This window comes from Felis catus, chromosome D1 (assembly GCF_018350175.1).
Source record: "Felis catus isolate Fca126 chromosome D1, F.catus_Fca126_mat1.0, whole genome shotgun sequence".
In the NCBI taxonomy this organism is placed as follows: Eukaryota; Metazoa; Chordata; class Mammalia; order Carnivora; family Felidae; genus Felis; species Felis catus.
The window spans coordinates 82,504,348-82,527,866 of record NC_058377.1 but is presented as its reverse complement, the minus strand read 5'-3'; positions in this window follow the sequence as shown (position 1 = coordinate 82,527,866).

Genomic DNA, 23,519 nt, shown 5'->3' with positions numbered 1-23,519 from the left:
TAAGTGCAAGCTGAAGTGTGTATGCATTTCTGTGGAGCCCCACAATGACTTGAGTCTCTTGAATGGAATTTCATACATGTGTTGGGTGAGGTGATTTATTATGGGAGGTAATGGAAATTAATTTCACTTTGAACCCTGGGGCACCAGAAAATGCCTAAGTGCTGAGCCACTTTCTGTAAGTAGGCTATAAAGCTGCTACTGGCTTCTGACTGGGCGGCGAGGTGGCGATGACCACTTGTAAAACAATGAGCTGGAAGAGGAGGTTAATGGGCCCTGGCCGTCAGGCAGCCTCCAGCGCGTGCCCTACCAGCCCCTGCTGTCATGGGACTGTTAGTCTTCTTGGCGCCACAGATAAGGGCAATGCTGGAACAGTCCCTGTATGCTGAAGGAGAGCCAAAGGAAAGGAGAGGAACATTCTTCAGGGGCCAATGACCGTGTTTGACCGTGGGTATTTGGCTGGTTTGGCGGGGGGGCATCCTGGGAGTTCCCTTAGTAGGAAACAGAATGACTCAGAGTTATAAATTGGCCACAAGGAGATCCTGTTTCTAAAGATGGCCTCAGTTCAGGCTCTCACTACTTAATTTGAGAAGGATAGGGTTTCCCAAGAGAGAGAGCTTTTGGGCTCCAAAGTCTCCCACCCCAGAGTCTTTTGATTTAGAATTTTCAAAGGACATCCCAGGCATTATTGGGAGGCACACAATCCAGGGACCATTCTAAGGCCTCCAGCGAAGCCATTCCACAGACCCAGGTGTTATATTACAATTGTGAGGCCTTGTGGTTAGAAGACCCTCCAGGGTTTTCTGGGGGATAGGGCTCCTTCTGGAATTCATACAAAATTGAAACATGTGCTTACTACAGTGAAGGATCACTCACTATCTAATATACTGTATAAATATTTTCATATATATATATATATATATATATATATATATATATAACTTCATTTGTTGTTTCTTCACTAGAATGTTTTGTTCACTGCCATGTTCCTAGAGCTTGGAACAATGTCTAGCATGTAACAGTCCCTCAATAAATTTTTGTTGAGTGAATAATTATTGGGGGGGGGGGATATAAAGATAAATGAGGGACAAAATAGGCCTTTAAGTAATTTTCAACTTATTTATTAGAGAAAGCAAACATTGATTTCATTGATCCATTTATTCATTTTTTTTCTAAAAAATATTTAATGAGTTTTTACTAAGTACCAGGTACCACTCTGGAGTTTAAACAATGAATGAGATATATCCTGAGCCCCCTTTCTGAGCCAGGACAAGCTTCTGAAAAATAGTGATGATATGATCTGTTGAACAGTGTTCATCTCATAACTAATCAGGCATCCCTTTATGTTTTTGTCACAAAGAAACTCAGAGTTGATTTACCAACACAAATGCAGCCATCATGTTTGCATTTGTGCTTTTCTATGTATGAACTTTCACCTCCAAGCATTCTTGGACCAGGTTTATTTCTCCTCTCAGTTTTGTGTTTTGTTCTAGTTTTGTTTGTTTGTTTGTTGGAAAAACATAAAAAAGTGTAAAATCATAAAGTACCTTGAATCCTTTAGGGAATGATGTAGAACATGAAACTATACAAATAAACGTATGTGTCAGTCTATTTGTAAATAGATCACACGACCAGATTTCCACCAAATTTGGAGACTGGGATTATGGGTCCTAAACAGGCAATATGTTGTACATGAAGCTCACTTTGCGGAGTCATTAGGGGGTACTTCAAAGAGATGGGCAGTTACTCTCCGGAGTAGCTGAAAGCAAAGCACGTGAGGTCTAAGTTATTGACCAAACAGAAAAGATGAACCATAAACATTAAGATGCCAGTTGTAGTCAAAGAAAACAAACCTTAGTTCCAAATTTAAGTCCCAAATTGAAAGTCACAAGTGTAAGACCCTTCAAATCACTGTTTCTCCCAAAGGCAACTCTCTGTAATAGCATTAGGATAAAGAGGGGTAGGGATTAATTATTTAAATAATAATTAAATGGCTAATAATCTACCTCAGCAATCTAGGAAGGCCATCTAGTAAAGGAATAAATACCTTTAAAGACAGTATGAGCACTAAAGAGAAATGGACTGTGAAGAGTAAGAAGCTCACACACCCAAAATGCAAGGCAGAGACAGATTGAGCAGCTAATAAAGCTTAAGTTTCAGAGCTCATTTGCATCAGGCCCTTCCAAGTTTCTGGAAGAACTATAGTAATGTACTAATGTGGTCATATGTTTTGTAATATTTACAATATATGTCACACTCTCCTGCACTTGGTTAAGACTGCCCTTTACCCTCAATGTTCCCTCTCTTGAACTTGCCTGCATGTCCAGTAGTATTGGTATGACAATAGGCATCTTGCACATCCTAAGGGGAAGTTGAATTGGGAAGGCAATGAACTTGGGCTTGCTACTACATACTCATGTGATTTAAAGTCACTTCCCTATACACTTATGATTAGTTATGCTGGTGTTGATGTAGCTTCCAGGAATAATCCTATTGTGTTCTGTGCTAACTTACTTGGTGTCATGACTTGAAGGTGCAAGGCCAGAGGTCATACGATGATAGGAATGTTTTCTGTAGCACCCGGCACCAGCTGTAAGTGGAGAGTGGAGGACAAATAAGGTTTGAATATATGGAGCCAACAGCTGGTATTGTGTGGAAACTCCTTCCAAATCTTATAGTTTGATAAAGTTTTTGTGAATTTGACAATTCTAATTTACATGTTACCTAAAATGAGTTGTAAAACTGAAAGAAGCTTTTCTAAACTATCAATAATTTAAAAATATTTATATTAACTGCACTCCACAAAAACCACATCTGACCTTAACAATAGGGGGAAGCCAGTGGAGAAATGTTAAGTGCCCCTTGCCAGGCATAGCAGAGGAAGCCAGAAGAGCCTAGACTTGGGGGAACAAGGCTCTCCAGTGTCTGGGAGCCCCTGGGGGAACACTGAAGCAGCAAGGGAGGAGAGGAACCACAACATTTTCACAGAAGTCTTCTCTGTATTTGGTGTCTGAGCTTTCTGAAAATGGAGGGCCTAGGAGGAGTTTCAACTCTAACTTACTATGTGAATGTTTGAGGATGAAGCATAGCATGTAGCCTTCTAGTGGTGAAGAACAAGAAAAAGGTAAAACCATAGGTAGAAGGAGAGCAGGTCTTTGGTCTCTGTGTCTTCTTTTCAGCACCCATGCTTTTCTGGAAGGAGAGGATTCTCCCAGCTGTAAGACATGGACACCTCCACTTCCTTAGCAGAAAATGACTTGTAAATCGAGGAAGGGAAAGCCTGTATTTCCTAGACATGTTTGGATCTATAATTATTTGAGGTCATGAACCCACTTGTGAAAATAAATGTCCTGTGGTTCTTCCTTAACATAGTTGGGTTAAGGAAAGAAATAAGCTTCTGGTAGGAATGTTCCTCCAGCTTAACCTGTAGCTAGAACATCAGGATGCTGAGAGTTAGCCCTCTTTAGTTGCCTCTGCCAGAGGGTAACTGTATAAGGGTTCTCCAGAGAAACAAAACCATAAAATATTTACTTATATATATCTAGGAAGATATTTCTTATAATGAGGTATTGGCTCACACAATTATGAAGGCTAAGAAGCCCCATGATCTGTTGTTTGCAAGCTAAAGATGTAGAAAAGCCAGTGGTGTAGTTAGAAGGCCTGAGAGCCAGAAAGGATGGTGAAGATTCCTGTCTGGATCTAAAGGCCTGAGAACCAGGGTCACTGGAGGCAAGAGAAGATGGATGTCCCATCTTCTTAGACAAGAGCTAATTAAACCTACTTCTGCCTTTTTGTTCTATTTACATTCTCAGTGGATTGGATTTGCTTTACCCAATTCAAATGCTAATCTCTTCTGGAAACACCCTCACAGACACACTCAGGAATCAAGTTTATCAACCATCTGGGCATCATGTAGCCCAGTCAAGCTGACACATAAAATTAACCATCACAGTAACCCAACCTTCCCACCATGGATCAGAAGCCAAAGAATACTCAAAAAGACTCTTCTAGTTTTGCTGTTCCAAAACAAGCTTGCATTCTGGAATTCTTGGACAGGAGTCCTGGTCCTGGGTGTCCATCTCAGTGCTTGCTGGTGGCTTTCAGGGATAAAACAATGGTGCAAAATGATCAGCTTTGAAGCCAGTCAGCCAGATGGGAGCCCTGGCTCTGCTACTTTCTAGCTCTGTGACTGCAGGCAAGTTATTAACTTCCCTAAACCTCATTCTCTTCATCTGAAAAGGAGAGAATAAGGCCATCAATCACAAAATTGTGAGAGTTGTGCCTGGCACTTAAAGAAACTCAAACATGTGTTCGTTCCATATCTACCTATCTACTCCTAGATTTCATTCTTCTTCCATCACAGGTACTTAATCTCTTCTAAATATACCTTTTCCCAATTTCATATTTTGGATCCTAAATCTGGTGACCGAGCCCCCTGATTCAGAAGCTTCAAAGAGACCAACACTGCTCTCCTCCTGACTGGCCTTGGACAGATGTAGCCTGTCTTATGTCTTGCCCACTTACATCTACTGCTAGGGACAGTGCTTCATCAGAGAAAGAACTGGACTGGCTGTATCAGTACTTCTCAAGTTTGAGTAACAAATGCACCTACTTTAAAGTGTAAAAATTATCTCATGGATTTCCAGTACGGACAAATTATTTTCAGTAGCATGTTGTTTAAGTATATATAACATGAAACTAAATATGAACTCCATATGCTTCTAGTCCTTATCACATAGAAATAGAAAACTAATTTACAATTAGCTATAAGCAAACGATAAAAGTAGCAAAATTTAAATGAACTTTAATATGACAAATGATATTATTTTGCAGAAACTAAATTGCCTCTCTCTGTGCTGTGGAGTATGTTTATGGTACTATGTGCCATATGATTACTTAATTCTCTTACGACTTTACCTATTACAAGTACTATGAATCCTCTGTGCACTGTGCTGTGATGCTATTTAGTCTTCACTTCTTACACAGTGATAAAGGCACACATTAATTCTGCCTGCTTCTGTTAATAGCTGGCAATAATTAAGCTAGTACTATCTAATGATACTACCATTTATACAGCACTTGCTCTGTGCCAGGCACTGTTCTAACATATTAATATATTTAATCCTCTCAATAATTCTAAGAGTGCGGTATTTTATCTCCATTTTATACATGAGGAAACTGAGGCTCAGAAAGATAACATAATTTGCCCAAAGTTACACATATAATCAGTCGCTGAGCTGGAAATCCAACTGAGGCATCCTAGATCCAGTGCTCTTGTTCTTACTCAATGATAGCCTCTCAAGTGACTGTAAATATAAACACAAAGTAAACATGGGCATTGAAAATGTGTGACAGTACTGTTATGAGTACTCTGTGGTCATGGAAATCATCCAGAATATACCTATATTACTTTCTTTAGAGTGTTATAGAAATAAATTTTAAAAATTTTTCCATATGTAACTCATGGAACCTGAGAGTATGTCCACGGGAGTTCTCAGAACCGAGCTGAGAGAAAAAACAAAAACACAAACATTGAAACAGATTAAACAGTGGATTATGGCCTTTTAGCAATGCTCAGGAAAGCTAAAGCCCCAACTATAAGGCCATCTCTTCTTAATCTGCTTGATTTTCTTAATTTATTTGTGTTTGAGGAAGCAAGAGATACTGGGTTCCTTGTCCCAAATGACTTCAAGCCTAGGATGGGTGAAGATTTAACAGAAATTTCTGGATGTTTATACTAAATGATTTCTAAGGTATTTCCAACTCTGAGAAACCATGCTTTTATGAAAGCACCATGAGCCGTAAGGCTGGGAGGTGAAAAGAAGATGGGATTACCGGAAATTCATTCCCCAGAGAATTGAACCTGAGTAGTTGGACCTCTGAGAAAGGCCTGCATACTTCAGGGTCTCAGAGGAAATACTCCCACAGAGCTGGTGCTCAGATTTTTGAGGAAGAGGCTCCACTCAGCTGTTGCTCTGTTGGGTCCTCTGATGGGGCAGCACAAGGCTGGTCTCAAACTGCCAATAAGAGCTGGGTTTATCTAAAAAGAACTAAGTTTGGTTTAACATTTGAAAATCAACTTTATACACCACAATAGCTAACTCGAAAGAAACAATGGAATGATCCTAATAGACGACTTTTAAGAAAAGCATTTGACAAAATGCAACACTTACTCATGATAAAAGCCGTGAACAAACTAGGAATAGATGGGAATTTCTTCAACCTGATAAAAGTCATCTGTGGAAAACCTTAGGCTAACATCAAAGTTAATGTCAAAACAGTGAATTCTTTTACACTCAGAATAGAAACAAAGTAAGGGTGTCTGCTCTTACTATTTCTGTTCAACATTAGACTGGAAACGTAGCATGTGCAATAAGGCAATAAAAAGAAATAAGGTCATAAATATTGGAAAGGAAGTAGTAAAACTATATTCACAGACAACATAATTGTCTGCATAGAAAATTCTAAAAATCCATAATAAAGCTACTAGAACTAATAAGGGTTTAAACAACTACTCAGGAAACAATGTTGATATATAAAACTCAATTGTAATTCTATGCAATAGCAATAAGTAATTAGGAAATAAAAATTTTACAATAACATTTATAAGAATATCAACACTTAGAAATAAATTATGTCCAAAACTTGTATGGTGAAAACTCAGATATATCACTAAGAGATCAGAGACCTCAATAATTGGACAGAAAACATATGTTCATGCATGAGAACTCTCATTATTATTAAAATGTTCATGCTCCCCAAATTGACTCATACATTACACACAATCCCAACCAAAATTCTATCAGATTTTTGGGAAGTTGATAAGCTGACTCTAAAATTTACATGGAAATATAAAGGACCTAGTTTAACCAAAACAAATTTAAAGTAGAAGATAGTTGGACCTGAAGTCTTACTATAGAGCTATAGTAATCAAGATGATGTGGTATTGACATAAGGATAGACATATAGAGTAATGGAACAATAGAGTGTGCAGAAATGGACTACCATAAATATGGTCAATAAATTGTTTACAAAGATGCCAAAGTAATTCAATGGGAGAAGAACTATCTTTATGTCTAACAGTGCTAGAACAACTGAACAGCCACATGAACACACAAAAAGAACCCTGAGCCTCACCTCATACCACACACACACACACACACACACCTTAAAGTTAATGATAAAACTAAATGTAAAAACTAAAACTACAAAACTTTCAGAGGAAAATATAGGAGAATATTTTTGCAACTTTAGGATTTCCTTGAATACAAAAATCGATCGTTATTGAAAGGAAAAGTTGATAAATATGAACATCATTAAGGTTAAATAATCACCAAAGTGCTCACCAAAAGGCACCACCAAGAAAATGGAAAGATAAACCGCAGATGGAGGGAAAAAAATCTCAATACATATATCAGACAAGAAATTTATATCCAGGATATATAAAGAATGCTTACAATTCAATATTAACCCATTTAAAATGGGCAAACCATTTGACCAGACATTTCTCCAAAGAAGATATACAAGTATTCAGTAAGCATATGAAAACATGCTCAAACATCATTAGTTATCTGGGAAGATTGAAATTACAACCACAATAAGAGAACACTACACACCTATTAGAATGGCTAAAATTTTAAAAAACTGACAATACCAAAGGCTGACAAGGACATCGAACAAATGGAACTCTCATTTATTGTTGGTAAGAAAGTAAAATGGTAAATTTGTGATTTAAGAAAGTGAAATCAGTGGAAAAGTGGACAATTTGAAAAAAAAGTTTAGCAGGTCCTTCCACCCCTTCCTTCCTTCCTTCCTTCCGTCTTGTCTTCCTTCTTCCCTTTCTTCCTTCTTCCCTCCCCTTCTCCCTTTTCTTTCTTTCTTTCTTTCTTTCTTTCTTTCTTTCTTTCTTTCTTCAAATGAAGCATACACTTAACATATAAAATAGCAATTCTACTCCTAGGTAGACTTACTCAAGAGTAATAAAAACAGGGGTACCTGGGTGGCTCGGTTGGTTAAACATCAGACTCTTGATTTCAACTCATGTCATGATCTCATGGTTCATGAGATTGAGCCTCAGGTAGGCTCTGCATTGACAGTGTGGAGTCTGCTTGAAATTCTGTCTCTGCTCTTCCCTTATTCTCTCTCGCTCTCAAAATAAATAATAAAAAACTAAACATTTTTTTAAAAAGTAATAAAAAATGATATCTACACAAATACTTGTATACAAATGTTCATAACTGCTTTATTCATAAAAACAAAACTGGAAATAACCCAAATGTCCATCAACAGATGAATGAATAAACAAATTGTGGTTATACACACAGTGAAATACAAGTCAGCAATAAAAAGGAACATACCACTTGGGGTCCTGGCTGGCTCAGCCAGTAGAGCATGCAACTCTTGATCTCAGGGTTGTGACTTGGTTGTAAGTCAGTCAGAGAAGGCAAATATATGATTTCACTCATATCTGGAATTTAAGAACCAAACAGATGAACATAGGGAAAGGGAAGGAAAAATAAGATAAAAACAGAGAGAGAGACAAACCTCTTAAATATAGAGAACAAACTGAGGGTTGCTGGAGGGGAGGTGGGTGGAGGAATGGGCAGTAAGGTGGGCACTTGTTGGGATGAGCACTGGGTGTCATATGTAAGTGATGAATCACTAGGTCCTATTCCTGAAACCAAAACTACATGGTATGTTAAGTAATGTTAATTTAAATAAATAAATAAATAAATAAACAAACAAATAAATAAATGAAATCTCAGGTTTCCAAATCTCCAGCTCTGTGGTCTTGGTCAAGTTTCTTAGCTTCTCTGAGTCTCAGTTTCCTCATCAAAAAAGAAAGAATAATAATACCTAGATAATAATGGGTCTTAAGTGTTTCACAAATAGTAGTTAACCTGCTTACCCTGTGCCACTGAGCAGTGTGGTAGATTGGTAACAATGACTCTGCAGTCCTCCCCATCAAGAAATGACACTCACTTCTCTACCCTGAAATCTGGGCTGGCCTTGGGCTTTCTTTGGCCAAAAGACAGTGACAAAAATGATGATGTGTCAGTTCTAAATCTCAGGAGACCTTGCATAATTCCACTTTTATCTTAAACTCTTACAGCCACCATTAGAACAAGTGCTGGAAAATAAAAAACTACATGGGGCAGAGCAGAGTCATTTCTGCTGAGGCCATGCTAGACCAGCAAGTCCCACCCAACTGACCAGGTGACCAGAGATGCATGAGCAAGAGCAGCTGAGATCAACCAACCACCCAGCCATCCTGCCCAACTCCTGAGACATAAGATACTTGTTATTTAAGGTATTGGTTTTGGTGTGATTTGTTATGCAGCAATAGCTAACTGATAACCACCAGAAATTTATATTATCTGATTTATTTATTTATTTACTTATTCATTCATTCATTCATTCATTCATTCATTCATTTATCTGAGAAAGAAAAGAGCACAAGCTGAAGAGAGGCAGAGAGAGAGGGAGAGATAGAGAGAATCCCAAGCAGGCTCCACACTGTCAGTGCAGAGCCTGATACAGGGCTCAAACTAGCAAACTGTGAGATCATGACCTGAGCCAAAACCGATAGTCAGATGCTTAAGAGACTGAGCCACCAAGGGGCCCCAATGTACTATTTAGAAGAAGCTCAAAAACATGCTCAACTTTACCCAGAGTAGTATTCCCTCTCTGGTGAGTAATATCATAAGCAAACTCATATTTTCCCCATGTGTTCATAAGAGAAGATCCACACAGGCTACTGGATGATTATTCTAACAACAAATGAGAGTAGTGAATTTTTGTTTCCATGGGCTCAAATCAACTTTCTTTACACATGAGAAAAAAAAAAGTAACAAACTATGGATATATGCAATAACATGGATGACTCTCAAAAACATTATGCTAAATGAAAGAAACTAGACACAAAGGAATTCATATTGTCAGATAATATTCATATGCAATTCTAGAACAGGCAAAATTAATTTATTGTAACAGAAAGCAGATCAATTTTTGCCTGTATCTGGGGAGTAGGGGTTGATTACAAAGCAGCATAAAAGAACTTTTTGGTTGCAGGAAATATTTTACATTTTGATTGTGGTATGTTTCCATGGATATATACATTTGTCAACATCCATTGAACCACACACTTAAAATAAGACATATTTTATAATATATACATTATTCTTCAATAAAGTTGATTTTTTAAAATTTAGAAAGAATTAAAAGTGGTAAATTGATATAAGATAAATTTATTTTATTAATTTGTTAGGGCTACTTGGAAAACTATCACAGAGTGATGGCTTAAACAACATGATTATTTTCACATGATTCTGAGGGCTAAAAGTCAAAGATCAAGGTGTTGGCAAGTTCAGTGTCTTCTGAGGCTCTTTCCTTGGCTTGTAGATGGTCATCTCCTCCTCCTCTTCACGTGATCTTCCATAATCTCCTCTTTATATAATGACACTAATTCATTTTGGATTAGGACCTACCCTAATGATTGCATTTTAACTTAATTACTGTTTTAAAGCCTTATCCCTAAATACAATCACATTCTGAGGCACTTGAGGTTAAGATTTCAACATATTAATTTTGAGGGGACACAATTCAGCCTCTAACAGTTGCACAAACATATATTTTTATTTAATAAATTTATGGTGACTATAGTATTTGTGAGGCTAGATGAGAATTCCACAGAACTCTCAAAAAATAATTGATCAAAAAATTTTGCCTTCACTTTATGGATCCTAGCCCAATTAAAAAGAGGGGGGTAAAAGATAAAGTAGGGATTCTGGGATAGGAGAAGAGAAAGGTAAGAACATAGTGGCTTGAATGATAAACTTTCAAACAAAATTACTAAGTGAAGAAAGAAAATTTGAGAGTTTAAGATTAGGCTTTCCATTATTATCCTATTGTAAGGGAAGATTTGGAGGATCCCCCACTTTTGTGAACCATAAATTTCCCAAGTGCTCAGGGCTGACACTACTGAAGTTATACTCCCTTGAAGTTTTTTGTTTCAGAAGGAACCAAAAAGGTTATACTTGTATTTCATGGCATAAATAGAACTCTTCAAAAACATAGTTCTTGTTCAAGAGAAATAGTATGAGGATAAAAATCATTTCAGATGTCAAATGGGAAACCCAATGAGTTGATTTTTCTGTGACCACATTCCCATGGTGGGAAGAGGGATAGCATCTGAGAAAAAAAAATAGGGCATAGCAGTATAAAGGAAATCTCTCTTTATTGATAGTCTCTTCAGAAAGGGTAAGAATGATTTCACCCTCTTAGAAGAATCATTTGGGCTGAGCAATTACCTTTACAGCAAAGGTTAAGCAAGAGTGAGCTTTACCTTTCAAATGAAATCATTAATAAAATCCCTTCTGAACTCTGAAATATGCTGTTTAAGGCCAATTAAGATTTCTCAGCCAGTGATATCAATTCTCTGGCACCTTTGAAGAACATCAGGAAACATGGAGGTGTGAGGGTGGGTTTTTGATGCTTCCCAACAGCAACTGGAAAGTAGAGAAAAATCAGTCCATTTACAGACCCAGAAAAGATACAAGAGATACCTTCGTTGCTATCCCACTCCCATTCCAAATCTGGGAATCCCTACACAGCTCACTAGGAGTTGAATTTGAATAAAGACCCTCTAGGCCTCCAAGCAGAGAAAGAGTACAAGGAGCTATGCAACTCTAATTTAGGTTCACAGACACTGAGATTATGAATATTGATTGGGAATAGTGGTGGAGCAGGGAAAGGCTGGTCTTTCCCTTGAAAGTTCTGGGAAGCTGCCCTAAGGAGGGAGAAAGTTGAGATGCCTGGGTTTTACGTTAAGGAACTGGTTTGAGGTGGCAGTGTTAGCATTCTTAAGTGTGTGCCACTGTACAAGACCAATCAAATCTCTTCCTATTCAGTCCCAAGTGGGATGACCCTAATGTCCTAATTTGCCTGAAACAGTCCCGGTTATTCCTGCTGTCCTAGTGTGATTATTAAATTTAACCCCCTTTCATGTCAAATATGGATGATCAGTTATATACTCACATTAGCTCTAAGAGACATTCTCCAAATTCTTCAACACAGGGCATGAGAGAAATGGAAAGGGCCAGGCCACACTTTCTAATAAGTGACACATAAACATTCACAAAGAGAGACCCTTACCTGCCTTGGTGAGGCAGCACCCATAGCAGCAGCAACTAGCAGCTCCATTAGCACTACTGGAAGCTGCAGAGTAGAGGACAGCATCAGTGACAACAGAAAGACATTTTCATGACTTCCAAGAAGACCATGGAAGCCATCTGAACATTGGCAGGAGGAAATCAAACAGCTTTGGGGGCTTGGGAGTCACCCTTAGATTAGCAGGTGTTATGTATAGTTTGAGACTCTTCCTGCTTTGTGAGTAAGGGGCCCACATTTTCATTTTGCACTGGGAATGGCTATATAGTCATCACTGCGTGTTCTCCTTAAGAAGCTGAGGTGGCAAATGTCTTTTGGAGAACAACCTGTATCCCCCTGGCTGCCAGGCAGTACATGTCCATCTTGATACTCCTGTGATGTCTCTCTGAGGTGGAAAAAACCCACCTCTGACTCCAGTCTCCTTTCTAGAACACTCACACAACCTCATCCTCATGCCTTGGAGATACCTGCCTTTCTGTAACCACTGCCCCTCATGTCTTTAGCACCTCCTTGACTCCAGCCCATTTCCAATTATTGGCCCCTAATACTAGTCTGATTAGATCAGTTGATTCACATCAGTCTTTTACTATGGAAACTCTGAATTCTCATCTTTCTTCAGATGTTTATGAAACATTTGGTATAATGGAAAGGACATGATATTTGAAGTCACATGTCCTGGACTTAATACTGGCTCTGTTATTCATTAGATATACAAACATGAATGATTTATTTCACCTTCCTGAGGCTCAGTTTCCTTAACTGTAAAATAGGAGGTAAATCCTACCCTCCAGTTCCTTGATTGCCCAGGTGTATGGGGCACCTAGAATCAGATTCTGGTATTTGCAAGTCAGGTTGGTTACTTTTATGACTGCTTTCCCGGATATACTCAAAGCCCTTGTCACCACATTCTTTAGGTCAGAAAGGTTGTCTTCCTATACTCTCCTTCAAAGTCACTTGTTCCTATCCAGTCTCCTAAGCCTCCTTCCGAGGGCTCAGCATCTAGAGTCTCTCTCATCTACTCCTATACAAATGACCTCTGGTTTAGGATAGTCTGGTAGTATTGATTTTGGTTTGTCCCCAAGACGTGTCTTCTTAGTTAGCCACTCAGTTCCATGAATTGGAAGGAGGCAACAGGCAAACGGTATCCCCCACCTGCCCCACAACCACCCATCTCATCCCAAGCCTCTTGCCTAGCTCAGATTCTTAGACCCTGCCAGGGTCCTCTTTTCATGAAGGGAGATTCAGCATCATTACCATGTTGTCCCCCTTGCACTCTCTTGCTGAACCTTCTTTTTACTTTTGGCCTGTGTAGACGAAGGATACAATGGTTAGTTATGTGGTTGTCTTAATCATTGTAAGAAGAGAAGTTGAAAAAAAGCATTGCTTACTGCATCAGAAGACATCATATTTCCAAGAAGTACTCTGTGCTAATGAGCTCAGAGATAGAGACAGTAGAAGCATGCATACAGGCATCTTCCTCCTCCCCTGGGAAGAAGAGAGCAGAAGCCAGCAGGCTGTCCCCATGGCTTTATAGGTGGGGAACCACAGGCATCAAGACGCTAAGTGAAGCTCCTGGAGATCAGAGTGATTTTAAGAATGAGACTCTCACACATGGGCTGGCTTACTTCCCGCATGGTTTTACAATGGAGGGGATTTGTGTCTTCGCTTTTCCTGTCAGAAGCCTCAGAGTCACAATACGATGATGAGTCTAATCCCCAGGGATTTGGGTGTGAAGACAAAATGGTTTTGGCTGCCCTCCTCTCTCTTCACGTCTCTACTTTACAATGAAGACAGTCGCCTTGAGTCAGGCAGGATTCAGAAATGAGTTCTGCACCTGGTCGCAAAACCAGCCTAGGGGAAATCCACCTGATTATGGGTTTTAAGATGTGACCTTCCTGTGGTTCTGGCTCTCCGCTGAAAAAACCCACAAGTTAGTGGGTCAAGATTATTTTTGGTCTTTCGCCTATATACAGTAAGATAATCCCGGGAGAGAACAACCATAACCTTTACTTTTATTGTCTTGTGTAGGGCCTGCCACAGTGTAGGAGCTCACATATTTGAGTTCAAAGAATGAATCTGTTTAGTCTGGCATGAGAGACAAGACAGAGAGATGCTCACAGTGAAGGCCAAAGGACCCTGTCATGGGCACAGGCATCTAAGGGTCCTCAGCTATCTGGAAGCTTTTATGACATACCTCATCCATCAGGCTGGGCCCCCTCCTCTCCATCTTCCACTCCCTTAATTAAAGTCCTAATAATTTCTAGCCTGGACTATTGCAATATTCTCCTATTCATCTATCGGCTTCCAGCATTGACCTCTTCTTCTATCATCCCAATACTTCCTTAACTGCAATAAAAGTCATGTTTCTAAACTGCATTGTTAATCATGATTCTCATCTGATTACAACCCTTCGATGGCTCCTCATCCCTGACTATAGTGTTCTCAGCTCTCCACACCCCAGCTTTAAAAAAGCTCATTCCTCAGGGCGCCTGGGTAGCTCAGTCCATTAGGTGTCGACTTCAGCTCAGCCCATAATCTCACGGTCTGTGGGTTTGAGCCCCACCTCAGGCTCTGTGCTGACAGCTCAGAGCCTGGAGCTTGTTTCAGATTCTGTGTCTCCCTCTTTCTCTGCCCCTCCCCCACTCACATTCTGTTTCTTTCTCTCTCAAAAATAAACATTAAAAAAAAAAAATAAAAAAATCTCACTCCTCATTCTTGCCAAGCTTTGGATATGCCCCATATCCTCTTTTTTTTTCTGAATTGGCAGGTCACCAGTGTCCTGAAGAAAGAGTATCTTGTGTGTTGAGAAGTTTGCTTGCATTTATTTTTGGTAGTGTGCATTATCAAAGCAATGGGTATTCCCAATGTTGAAAATGCTGTGGAAAAAATATACTGCCCAACAAGTAACTCTGATATTTCCTTCCAAAGACATATTGCAATGAAGAATAACTTCCTTAGGAGATGAAATCCATGCATTGTGTACAAAGTTTTTCATGATACAGCCCCTGCTGCCATCTCTAGCCTCATCTGCCACCATTTGCCAGCTCACCCCATCGCTTGTGTCCCCAACAACTCCTTATGCTAGTCATTGTGAACTGCTAGCAGTTCACTTACTCTACTATGCTGTTTCTTGCCTCTGTACCTTTGTCCATACTATTTTCTCTGCGTCAACATAATTGTGATGTACTAGACACTATTTTCAGTGATTTATGTGCTTCAACTCTTTCAAACAACAGAAAAACCCTATAATGCCCCACAATTGTTGATCCTATTATAAAAAACAAAACCAAGGCAGGGGCACCTGGGTGGCTCAGTCAGTTAAGCATCCGACTTAAGCTCAGGTCATGATGGCCTCATAGCTTGTGAGTTCAAGCCCCACATCAGGTTCTGTGCTGAAAGCTCAGAGCCTAAAGCCTGCTTTAGATTCTGTCTCTCTCTCTCTCTCTCTCTTTCTCTCTCTGTTCCTTCCCTCCTTGTGCTCTGTCTCTCCCTCTCTCTCAAAAATAAACAAACATTAGAAAATTTAATTTAAAAAAATGAAACCAAAGCTCAGAGAGGTTAAGTAACTTGTCCTAGTCTAGACAACTAATGGTGATAGATTCAGGAATGAGATACATACAGGTTGCTTCCAGGTTATATGCATTTAGCCACTGTGCAATAGCCGCCTGTCCCGTGGCTTTCTGGTGGACTCCTTTTAACTCTTCAGTAGTCCACTCAAGTACCACCCCCTCCATGAAGGCTTTCCTGATCTCTTCAGGTGGAGTTGAATATTAAATATTTCTTCTCTTGTGCCCCACTGAACCCTGAATATAACCTCTGGAATAACTCTTAACAAAAAAGAAGGGAGTTATTGTTCCCATGCCCCACTTGTGACCTCATGACTATTTTATCTGTATGTACCTAATACATAGGCTGGCATATTCTAGATGTTCAATAAAGTTTTGTTGAATGGAAATTCACATCCTTAACATATGACTCATTGACTCATTTCCTCTTTTAGTCTCAGCTTTGTGAATCAGTTCTGCCTGCCTGTGATTCTCAGCATCCCTCTTCTGGACTATGTTTTTAGTTATGGAGAATACAAGAGCAAACTTTACAGCAATGACAGGAATCATGAGGTTCCACTCCAGGCTAGATCACCAACATGTAAGTGGACTGCATATTTATTGAGGCTTCACCCTGCTTAACAGAATGTGTATTGTTTCTTTGTCATTATATCCATATGATGTTTTATACCTGGCCCCAGTCTCCCAAAGAAGATGCTCCTGCACGGACATTTATGAATTTATTTCCCACTTACCTATCACCACAAATAAAACCACTCTAAATCTTACTAATTTTTTTGCTCATGAATCTGCAGTTAGGACCAGGCTTGGCAGGGACAACGCATCTTGCTCCATGCGATGTCTGGGCCACCAGATGAGATAATGGCTGGGGGCTAGAGCGGATGGGTGCTGTCCAGGCACGTTTCTATCCTCACACTGTCTCAGGAACTCTCATGTGCTCTTTCTAGCATGGCATCCCCAGAGTGGTTAGACATCTTACATGGCAATTAGCTTTCCTGGAGTGATTGCTCCAAAATGCCCAAGCAGAAGCTCTGAGGCTTCTTATCAGTTTGTTTCAGAATTTTAGAGCATCATTTCTGCTGCATTCTATTGATCAAGAAAGACAATGCTCAGCCCAGATTCAAGGGAACAAAAATTAGACTACTTCTCAATAGGATGAGTAGCAATGAATTTGATGTCATTTTTTTAAAAAAAATTTTTTTGCTTATTATTGAGAGACAGAGTATGAGCATGGAAGGGGCAGAGAGAGGGGGAGACACAGAATCTGAAGTAGGCTCCAGGCTCTGAGCTGTCAGTACAGAGACTGATGCGGGGCTCGAACTCACAAACCAAGAGATCATGACCTGAGCCAAAGTTGAATGCTTAACAGACTGAGCCACCCAGGTGCCCGGAATTTGATGTCATTTTTAAGTTGTCACAATACTGAAAGCCAAATAGTAAGTAAAGCATCAATTAAAAGACACATCAGGAAAAGAGAGAAATCTTAATATTTGCAACAACATGGATGGAATTTGAGGGCATTATGCTAAGTGAAATAAATAAGTCACACAGAGAAAGAAATACTCATGATCTCCCTTATATATGGAATCTAAGGAAAACAACAAACAACAAAACCGAGTTTGCAAATGTAGAGAACAGACTGTCAGAAGTTGAGATTTAAAAGTACAAACTTCCAGGGTGCCTCGGTGGCTCAGTTAAGCGTCTGACTTTGGCTCAGGTCATGGTCTCACAGTTTGTGGGTTCAAGCCTGGCGTTGGGCTCTGTGCTGACAGGTCAGAGCCTGGAACTTGCTTCAGATACTGTGTCTCCCTCTCTGTCTGCCCCTCCCCTGCTCATGCTCTGTCTTTCTCAAAAATAAATAAACATTAAAAAAAAAAGTACAAACGTCCAGCCATAAAATAAATAAGTCATGAAGATGTAATTAATATACAGCATAGTGACTATAGTTTTTAAAAAAATTTTTTTTATCATTTATTTTTGAGAGAGAGACACAGAGTGCAAGTGGGGGAGGGGCAGAGAGAGAGAGGAATCCGGGGCAGGCTCCAGGCTCTGAGCTGTCAGCACAGAGCCCAACATGGGGCTCGAACTCACAAACCGCGAGATCATGACCTGTGCTGAAGTCGGACGCTTAACCGACTGAGCCACCCAGGCGCCCCGAGCATAGTGACCATAGTTAATAATCTTGTATTATTTCAAAGTCGCTGAGAGTAAATCTTAAAAGTTCTCATCGCTAGAAAAAAAAAAAACCTGTAACTGTGTGTGGTGACAGATGTTACTCAGACGTACTGTGATGACCATTTTACAACATATTCAAATATCAAATCCTTATGTCATACACCCAAACTAGCATAATGTTATATGTCAATTATATCTCAATTAAAAAGAGGGGCATTAGTGTACAGAATGTGTAATTTAGAAACTAGGACAATAGGAAGTCCTATAGAATCTCAGAAGACCTGAATCACGGAAGAAGGAACACACCAAGAGCCCAGGGAAAGAGTGGAAGGGCCACTCCTCCAAGCTTCACATTGGTCTATGCAATTTTCTTATAATGGGATTTCTCATATTTCTTCTGATAATAGTAAGAGCTAGCATTTATTATTTTCTGTATTTTATTTGATCCTTTAAGAGGTTTGGGTCTACTAACTTACTTAATCCTTTTAACTGAAATCTGAAACCCTGAGGTTAAATGACATGTCCAAGGCCACATAGTTAGCAAGTAGCAGAGCTAGAATCTCCAGAGCTGGTATTCCATATACGTCTCTATCTCTAAGATCTAGGGCATTTTTTTCTGCAATGTTTGGGCAGATGTGTGGAGACAGCGTATCTTCTCAATCTTTGGGTCAGTTCTAAGCCTCTTAGTCTTTAGTTTAAACAGAGACTTTTACTACATTTATCTCAGATAAAGTCTGATGATTCTTAGATGATTCTAATGGGCAGCAAGGGTGGAGCATGTGTGGACTAAGCCACACTCTCTGAGACTGCCCCTCTCATTTTAAAAGCTAGCCATGGTTTTGATTTGATTTAATCGTAACACCCAGGACCTTAACTCAGGTTCTGGTTTACCAAGTGGGCTAGGGAAGTGCTGTAAGTGTGAGTAAATGGGTGACTTTCTCCCCATACTGCCTTGTATCAGTTCATTTCTCACTCTGTACCTTCCCCAGAGTCTGCAAGCCCCATGAGAACAGGAACTGTGTCTCACTTGTTCCACACTCTATCCCCAAGCACCTGGCATGGTTCTTGGAATGTTGTGGATGCCTAGTAAAGATGTGTTGAGTTAACAAGTGGATGACACACAAGCACTTGACCAAGAGGGTCTTTGTGGTGGAAAAAGCAACGACTATGGAGTCAGGAAGACCCAGGTCATCATCTCAGCTCTATATTTCAAGAGAGTGTGTTCTGAAGTATGTTAGATAAAACTAACACATCTTCAAAATTACCTTTCAAAGTCTTTATAAAGGTGCCTCCAGTTAAACTAACACAGCCAGCGTTTTTTCCAGAAACAGATGTCTGTTTCTTCAGTTGTGCATTAGACCAAGTTGGCTTGCATTTAAGAGACAAGTCATAAGAAAAATAGCTACTCTTAAACCGTTGAATCACCCTCAGCTTGGCAAGTTGCTGCCTGTCTGGGCAGGACATGGGAACAGAGACCCTCTATAGTGGGCACATTAATGGCCCCTACCACTTAAATGTTTACACGAATGTCATTTTTATTACATATTTTATATTAATATCCAATTTAATATATGCGTTTATTATTTAAAAAATTATTTTATTTTGTTTTATTTTGCACTCATGTAAATTGAGGGCTCATATAAATAAAGTCCCAGTTTGCTTCTTTGTCAGGTAATACAACTGCTCTGGTCTACAAACGAAACAAGGGAGGGAAAAAGGAAACCAAAGAAACTGAGAGAGAAAAAAAGAAAAAGAAACAAGCACAGGACAAGAGAGCTTTGTACAGTGCACAGTCTCTTTTCCGATTTGCTCCAACAAAACTCCTTTGAGAATTCTATCCTGTCCTCTCCATTTAATTAACAAAATGCTCTCGCAGTGTTAATAAGTGCGAAGCACTGTTCTAAGTGCTTTCTAAATATTATCTCATTCAATCCTCATAATACCCCCCATGAGCATACTATTACTCTCATTTTATAGAGGAGGAGACTGAGGCACAGAGGGATGGAATCGTATGTCCAAGGTCATTTGCTAGTAAGGGACAAAGCTGGGATTCCTACCCATGTGGTTTGGCTGCAGAGTCCGTGCTCTGTACTGTTACTCTGTTCACTAGTCTGTTTCAAGGCAGTTCTGAAGATGCAGTCTCTACGGCTGTGATACCTATGGCAGCATTTGCCTAATGGAATTTCTTAGAACCAGTATTGGAGGGTATGGGACAATACTTGGGGGAAATGCTATATATGCTTCTTCATCTTGGGGCAGGAGGACTCTTAGTATGTTAAAGGCATTGCACAGTCTGGCAGCAAAGAGCTCCCTGTAGTTCTACCCAGCACTTCCTGGATTTATTGAGGGCAGACCATGTTCATGCAGAGGTTGCTTACATCTTCCAATGTGAGTATTTTAAAGAACAGATCCTGGGAGCCGTTGGCCTGCAGGATAAAGTCTAAACTCCATATTTGGTCAAGAAAGGTCTCCTGCATGACCTGGCCTGATTTACCTTCTCACAGCATCTCTGACCACTCTTTCCCTTCTCTGATTCACTGAATTTCTCTTCTTTGAAACTGCTGTCCCCTTTCTTTTCTCTGTGCCTTTGCTTCTGCTGTATCCTCTGCTTGGAATGCCCCCTCCTTTCTCCCCTGGCAAACTCCTAACCATTTTAACCACTAGCTCCAATTTCTGCCTCCCCCAACCCAGCCCACTTTCCCCCAATCCACAATGGATTAATGCCTAACTCCTCCTTTGGCACCTCATAGATCTTTATTAATACACTGTTTCTTTTAAAGCAGTTGTGTTTTCTATTACTCTTCTTTTATCTATTATATCACACTCTTTAAAAGCTATAATTATGGAGTATGCATTAAGTGCTTAGCTTTGTGTTAAGCATTTTATGTGAATTTTTCCATTATGCTTTATAAAAACTTTGAATTACATATTTATTATTATTATTATTACTGTTATTGTTATTTTCATTTTAGAGAAAAGGAATTTTAGGTTCAGAGACCTCATGAACCTAAAGTCACTTAGCTCATCAGTCATTGGATTTGAACCCAGAGCTTTTTGGTGACCCAAAAAGCTGTATCCACGTTAATTCTATAGGTCCATCTTATTCCTTGTAATGTGATGATTTCAAGAGCACAGACTCTTTTTACACATTTCTCTAACCTTTGCTTCTAGCACAGGACCTACTAAGAAGATTGTAATAACTACTCGTGTTTCATAAATGAACAAGATACATGGGTGGAAAATGATCCCCGTGGTGACTCCCCAGCCTTAACTGGGGATCCAACTGGTGATACCCAGTCTTTCTGCTTAACTTCTCATCCCATTAGGTAAGACTCTTCTCTCTGGCCTGTAGCTGTATGCAGAGAGAAGTAGCCTGCAGAGTCTTAGCTCCATAGCCCTTATCAAAGAAGGGACAAGCTGTAGCTCTCATATATTTTGCCAAGACTAATTATTCTAAGTTAATATTTACCGAGTACTTCCAAAGTTCTAGTCACTGCTCTATGTGTTTACATGAAAATTAATCACAACAACCCTGAACTAGGTGTAGTTATTACAGATGAGGAAACTGAAACAGAAGGAAATAAAAAAAACCTACTCTAGCTCCACAGCTAGTGAGTGGGACAGCCAGAACCCCAAGTAGGGTAATCTGGCCCCAGAGCCCACACTTTCACTCACTCCTGAATATTGCCTTCCCACAGCCTATGCAAAGAGAAACTGGGAAGAATTCTTATTCTAGACAGAAAGAAAATGGAATTTGTTTTGTTTTGGAATTTGGGTGGATCAGTTAAACTATTTCCTCTGTGGATCTATTGTTGACTTAGCCACATTTCCAAGGAATCCCATGCAGGTGGGGGCCCTGCTCAGCATGAAGTTGTATGAAACAGCAGCATGACATCTCTTCATGTCTCTCTGATTCTTTCTTTCTCTCTATCTCTCTGCCAACCTCTGTCTTTCTGTTCTTTCTCCCTCTTTTTATATCTCTCCCCAAGTTCTTTCCCAATCCCATAGCTCAACACACATGCTAATAAATTGGGAGATTCACTCCTTTAAAAATATAGAATTCAGGCTTTACAAGCAAATTTATTTTGGTAGAGGTTGGTGGGAGGAAATCTGCCTCTGTTTGTGGAGGGATTATTGTCAAGGAGCAGAAGCGGGAGCCATGTCAGGGGAAATGCAGACTCTAGAGCCGGAATGAGCCTGTAGCCAATTGGATAATAATTGTGTCATTTATTACCTTATTGTCTAAATTGTGTCTTTTGAGTTTCCTGACTCTTAATCCAAGAAATCTCTTCTCAGTGCTCAGGTGGTAAATTATTTATCCACCTTTCTTTCTCTTTCATTACCCTTGTCTTCCTATGGGAATGCAGCAGTTACTAGCAACTTGCCCCAGACAGAGTACAGTAGAGCAGAGCTGGGGCCATTAACCCTGAGCTTTTCCAGGGATTTCAAGTCATGATAACTGGTTTCAGGGAGGTAGTGATGAAGGATAAGAACTCAGGCTTTACAACCAGAGTCTGTAGATTCAAATCCCAGATCTGTCACTTAAAAACTGTGGGTTCTTGGGTGAATTACTCCTTTTTCTCATCTGTAAAATGAAGATGATAATAATATCCACCTCATAAAGCTATGAGGATTGTGTGCATGATACATGTATGACACTTAGAAGAATTCCTAGCTCATGTAACTGCCTTATAAGTGTTTGCTTTTGCTGTTGTGATTGTTAGTGGTAGAAGGAGTAATTGTTGATTAAAAGGGAAAGGAATCTTTGACAATCTTCCATCTATTTTCATTGACTCCTTGGTTTTGCTCATCAAACATTCCTTGATCAGTGTCATTATACTGAGGATTAAAAAAAGAAATAAGACCCCAAAATAACTAACTAACTCATGAATAGATGGATGTATAAATAGATAGATGATAGATAGATGATAATGATGAGAGATAGGTAGATAGACAAGCAGATAAAGGCCATACCATCACCCAGAGGCTTACATCCTCCTTGGTAAATTAGACACATTAACAGGCAATTCTAACACAATATGTTATCTGCTTAGATAAACAAATGCAGAGCGTTGAAGGAGACCTCACTGGGAGGAGAATGTCCAGTCTCAAACTACATCAAGGATGAGTAAGTGGGAATAGGTGAATTGAGATATGAATGGAATTCCAGGGCGAGACCATGGCATGAGCACAGCATGGTGCAGTAAAACAGCTTGCTGTCAGTGAAGCACTGAAGCCATGAGGTATTGCCAGATCTCAGCAGAGAGTTTAGGGGATGAGGCATGTAAGTAGGGGGCCAAGTCATGGATAGAGTGCCAAGTATTCTTGGATCTTACTTCGGTTTGTTCCATGAAAACGATCCCAATGGAGCTCACAGTTCCTATCCCAGGTAATAAAAACTCAGATGAATTGTAACTCAATCTCTCCCATAAAGGGACCTCTTGACAAATACTAGATTACTCACAGTGGCTATAATTAGGAGGGGAGCACTTTACCCCAAGAAAGTGGTCAATTCCCAGCTGGGACTGCTTTGGACATGGAGAGGGGATTCTGGATGTTCTGGTTGTTGCCAACCACCCCCCCCCCCCATAAAAAAAACACTCCAAAATTTAG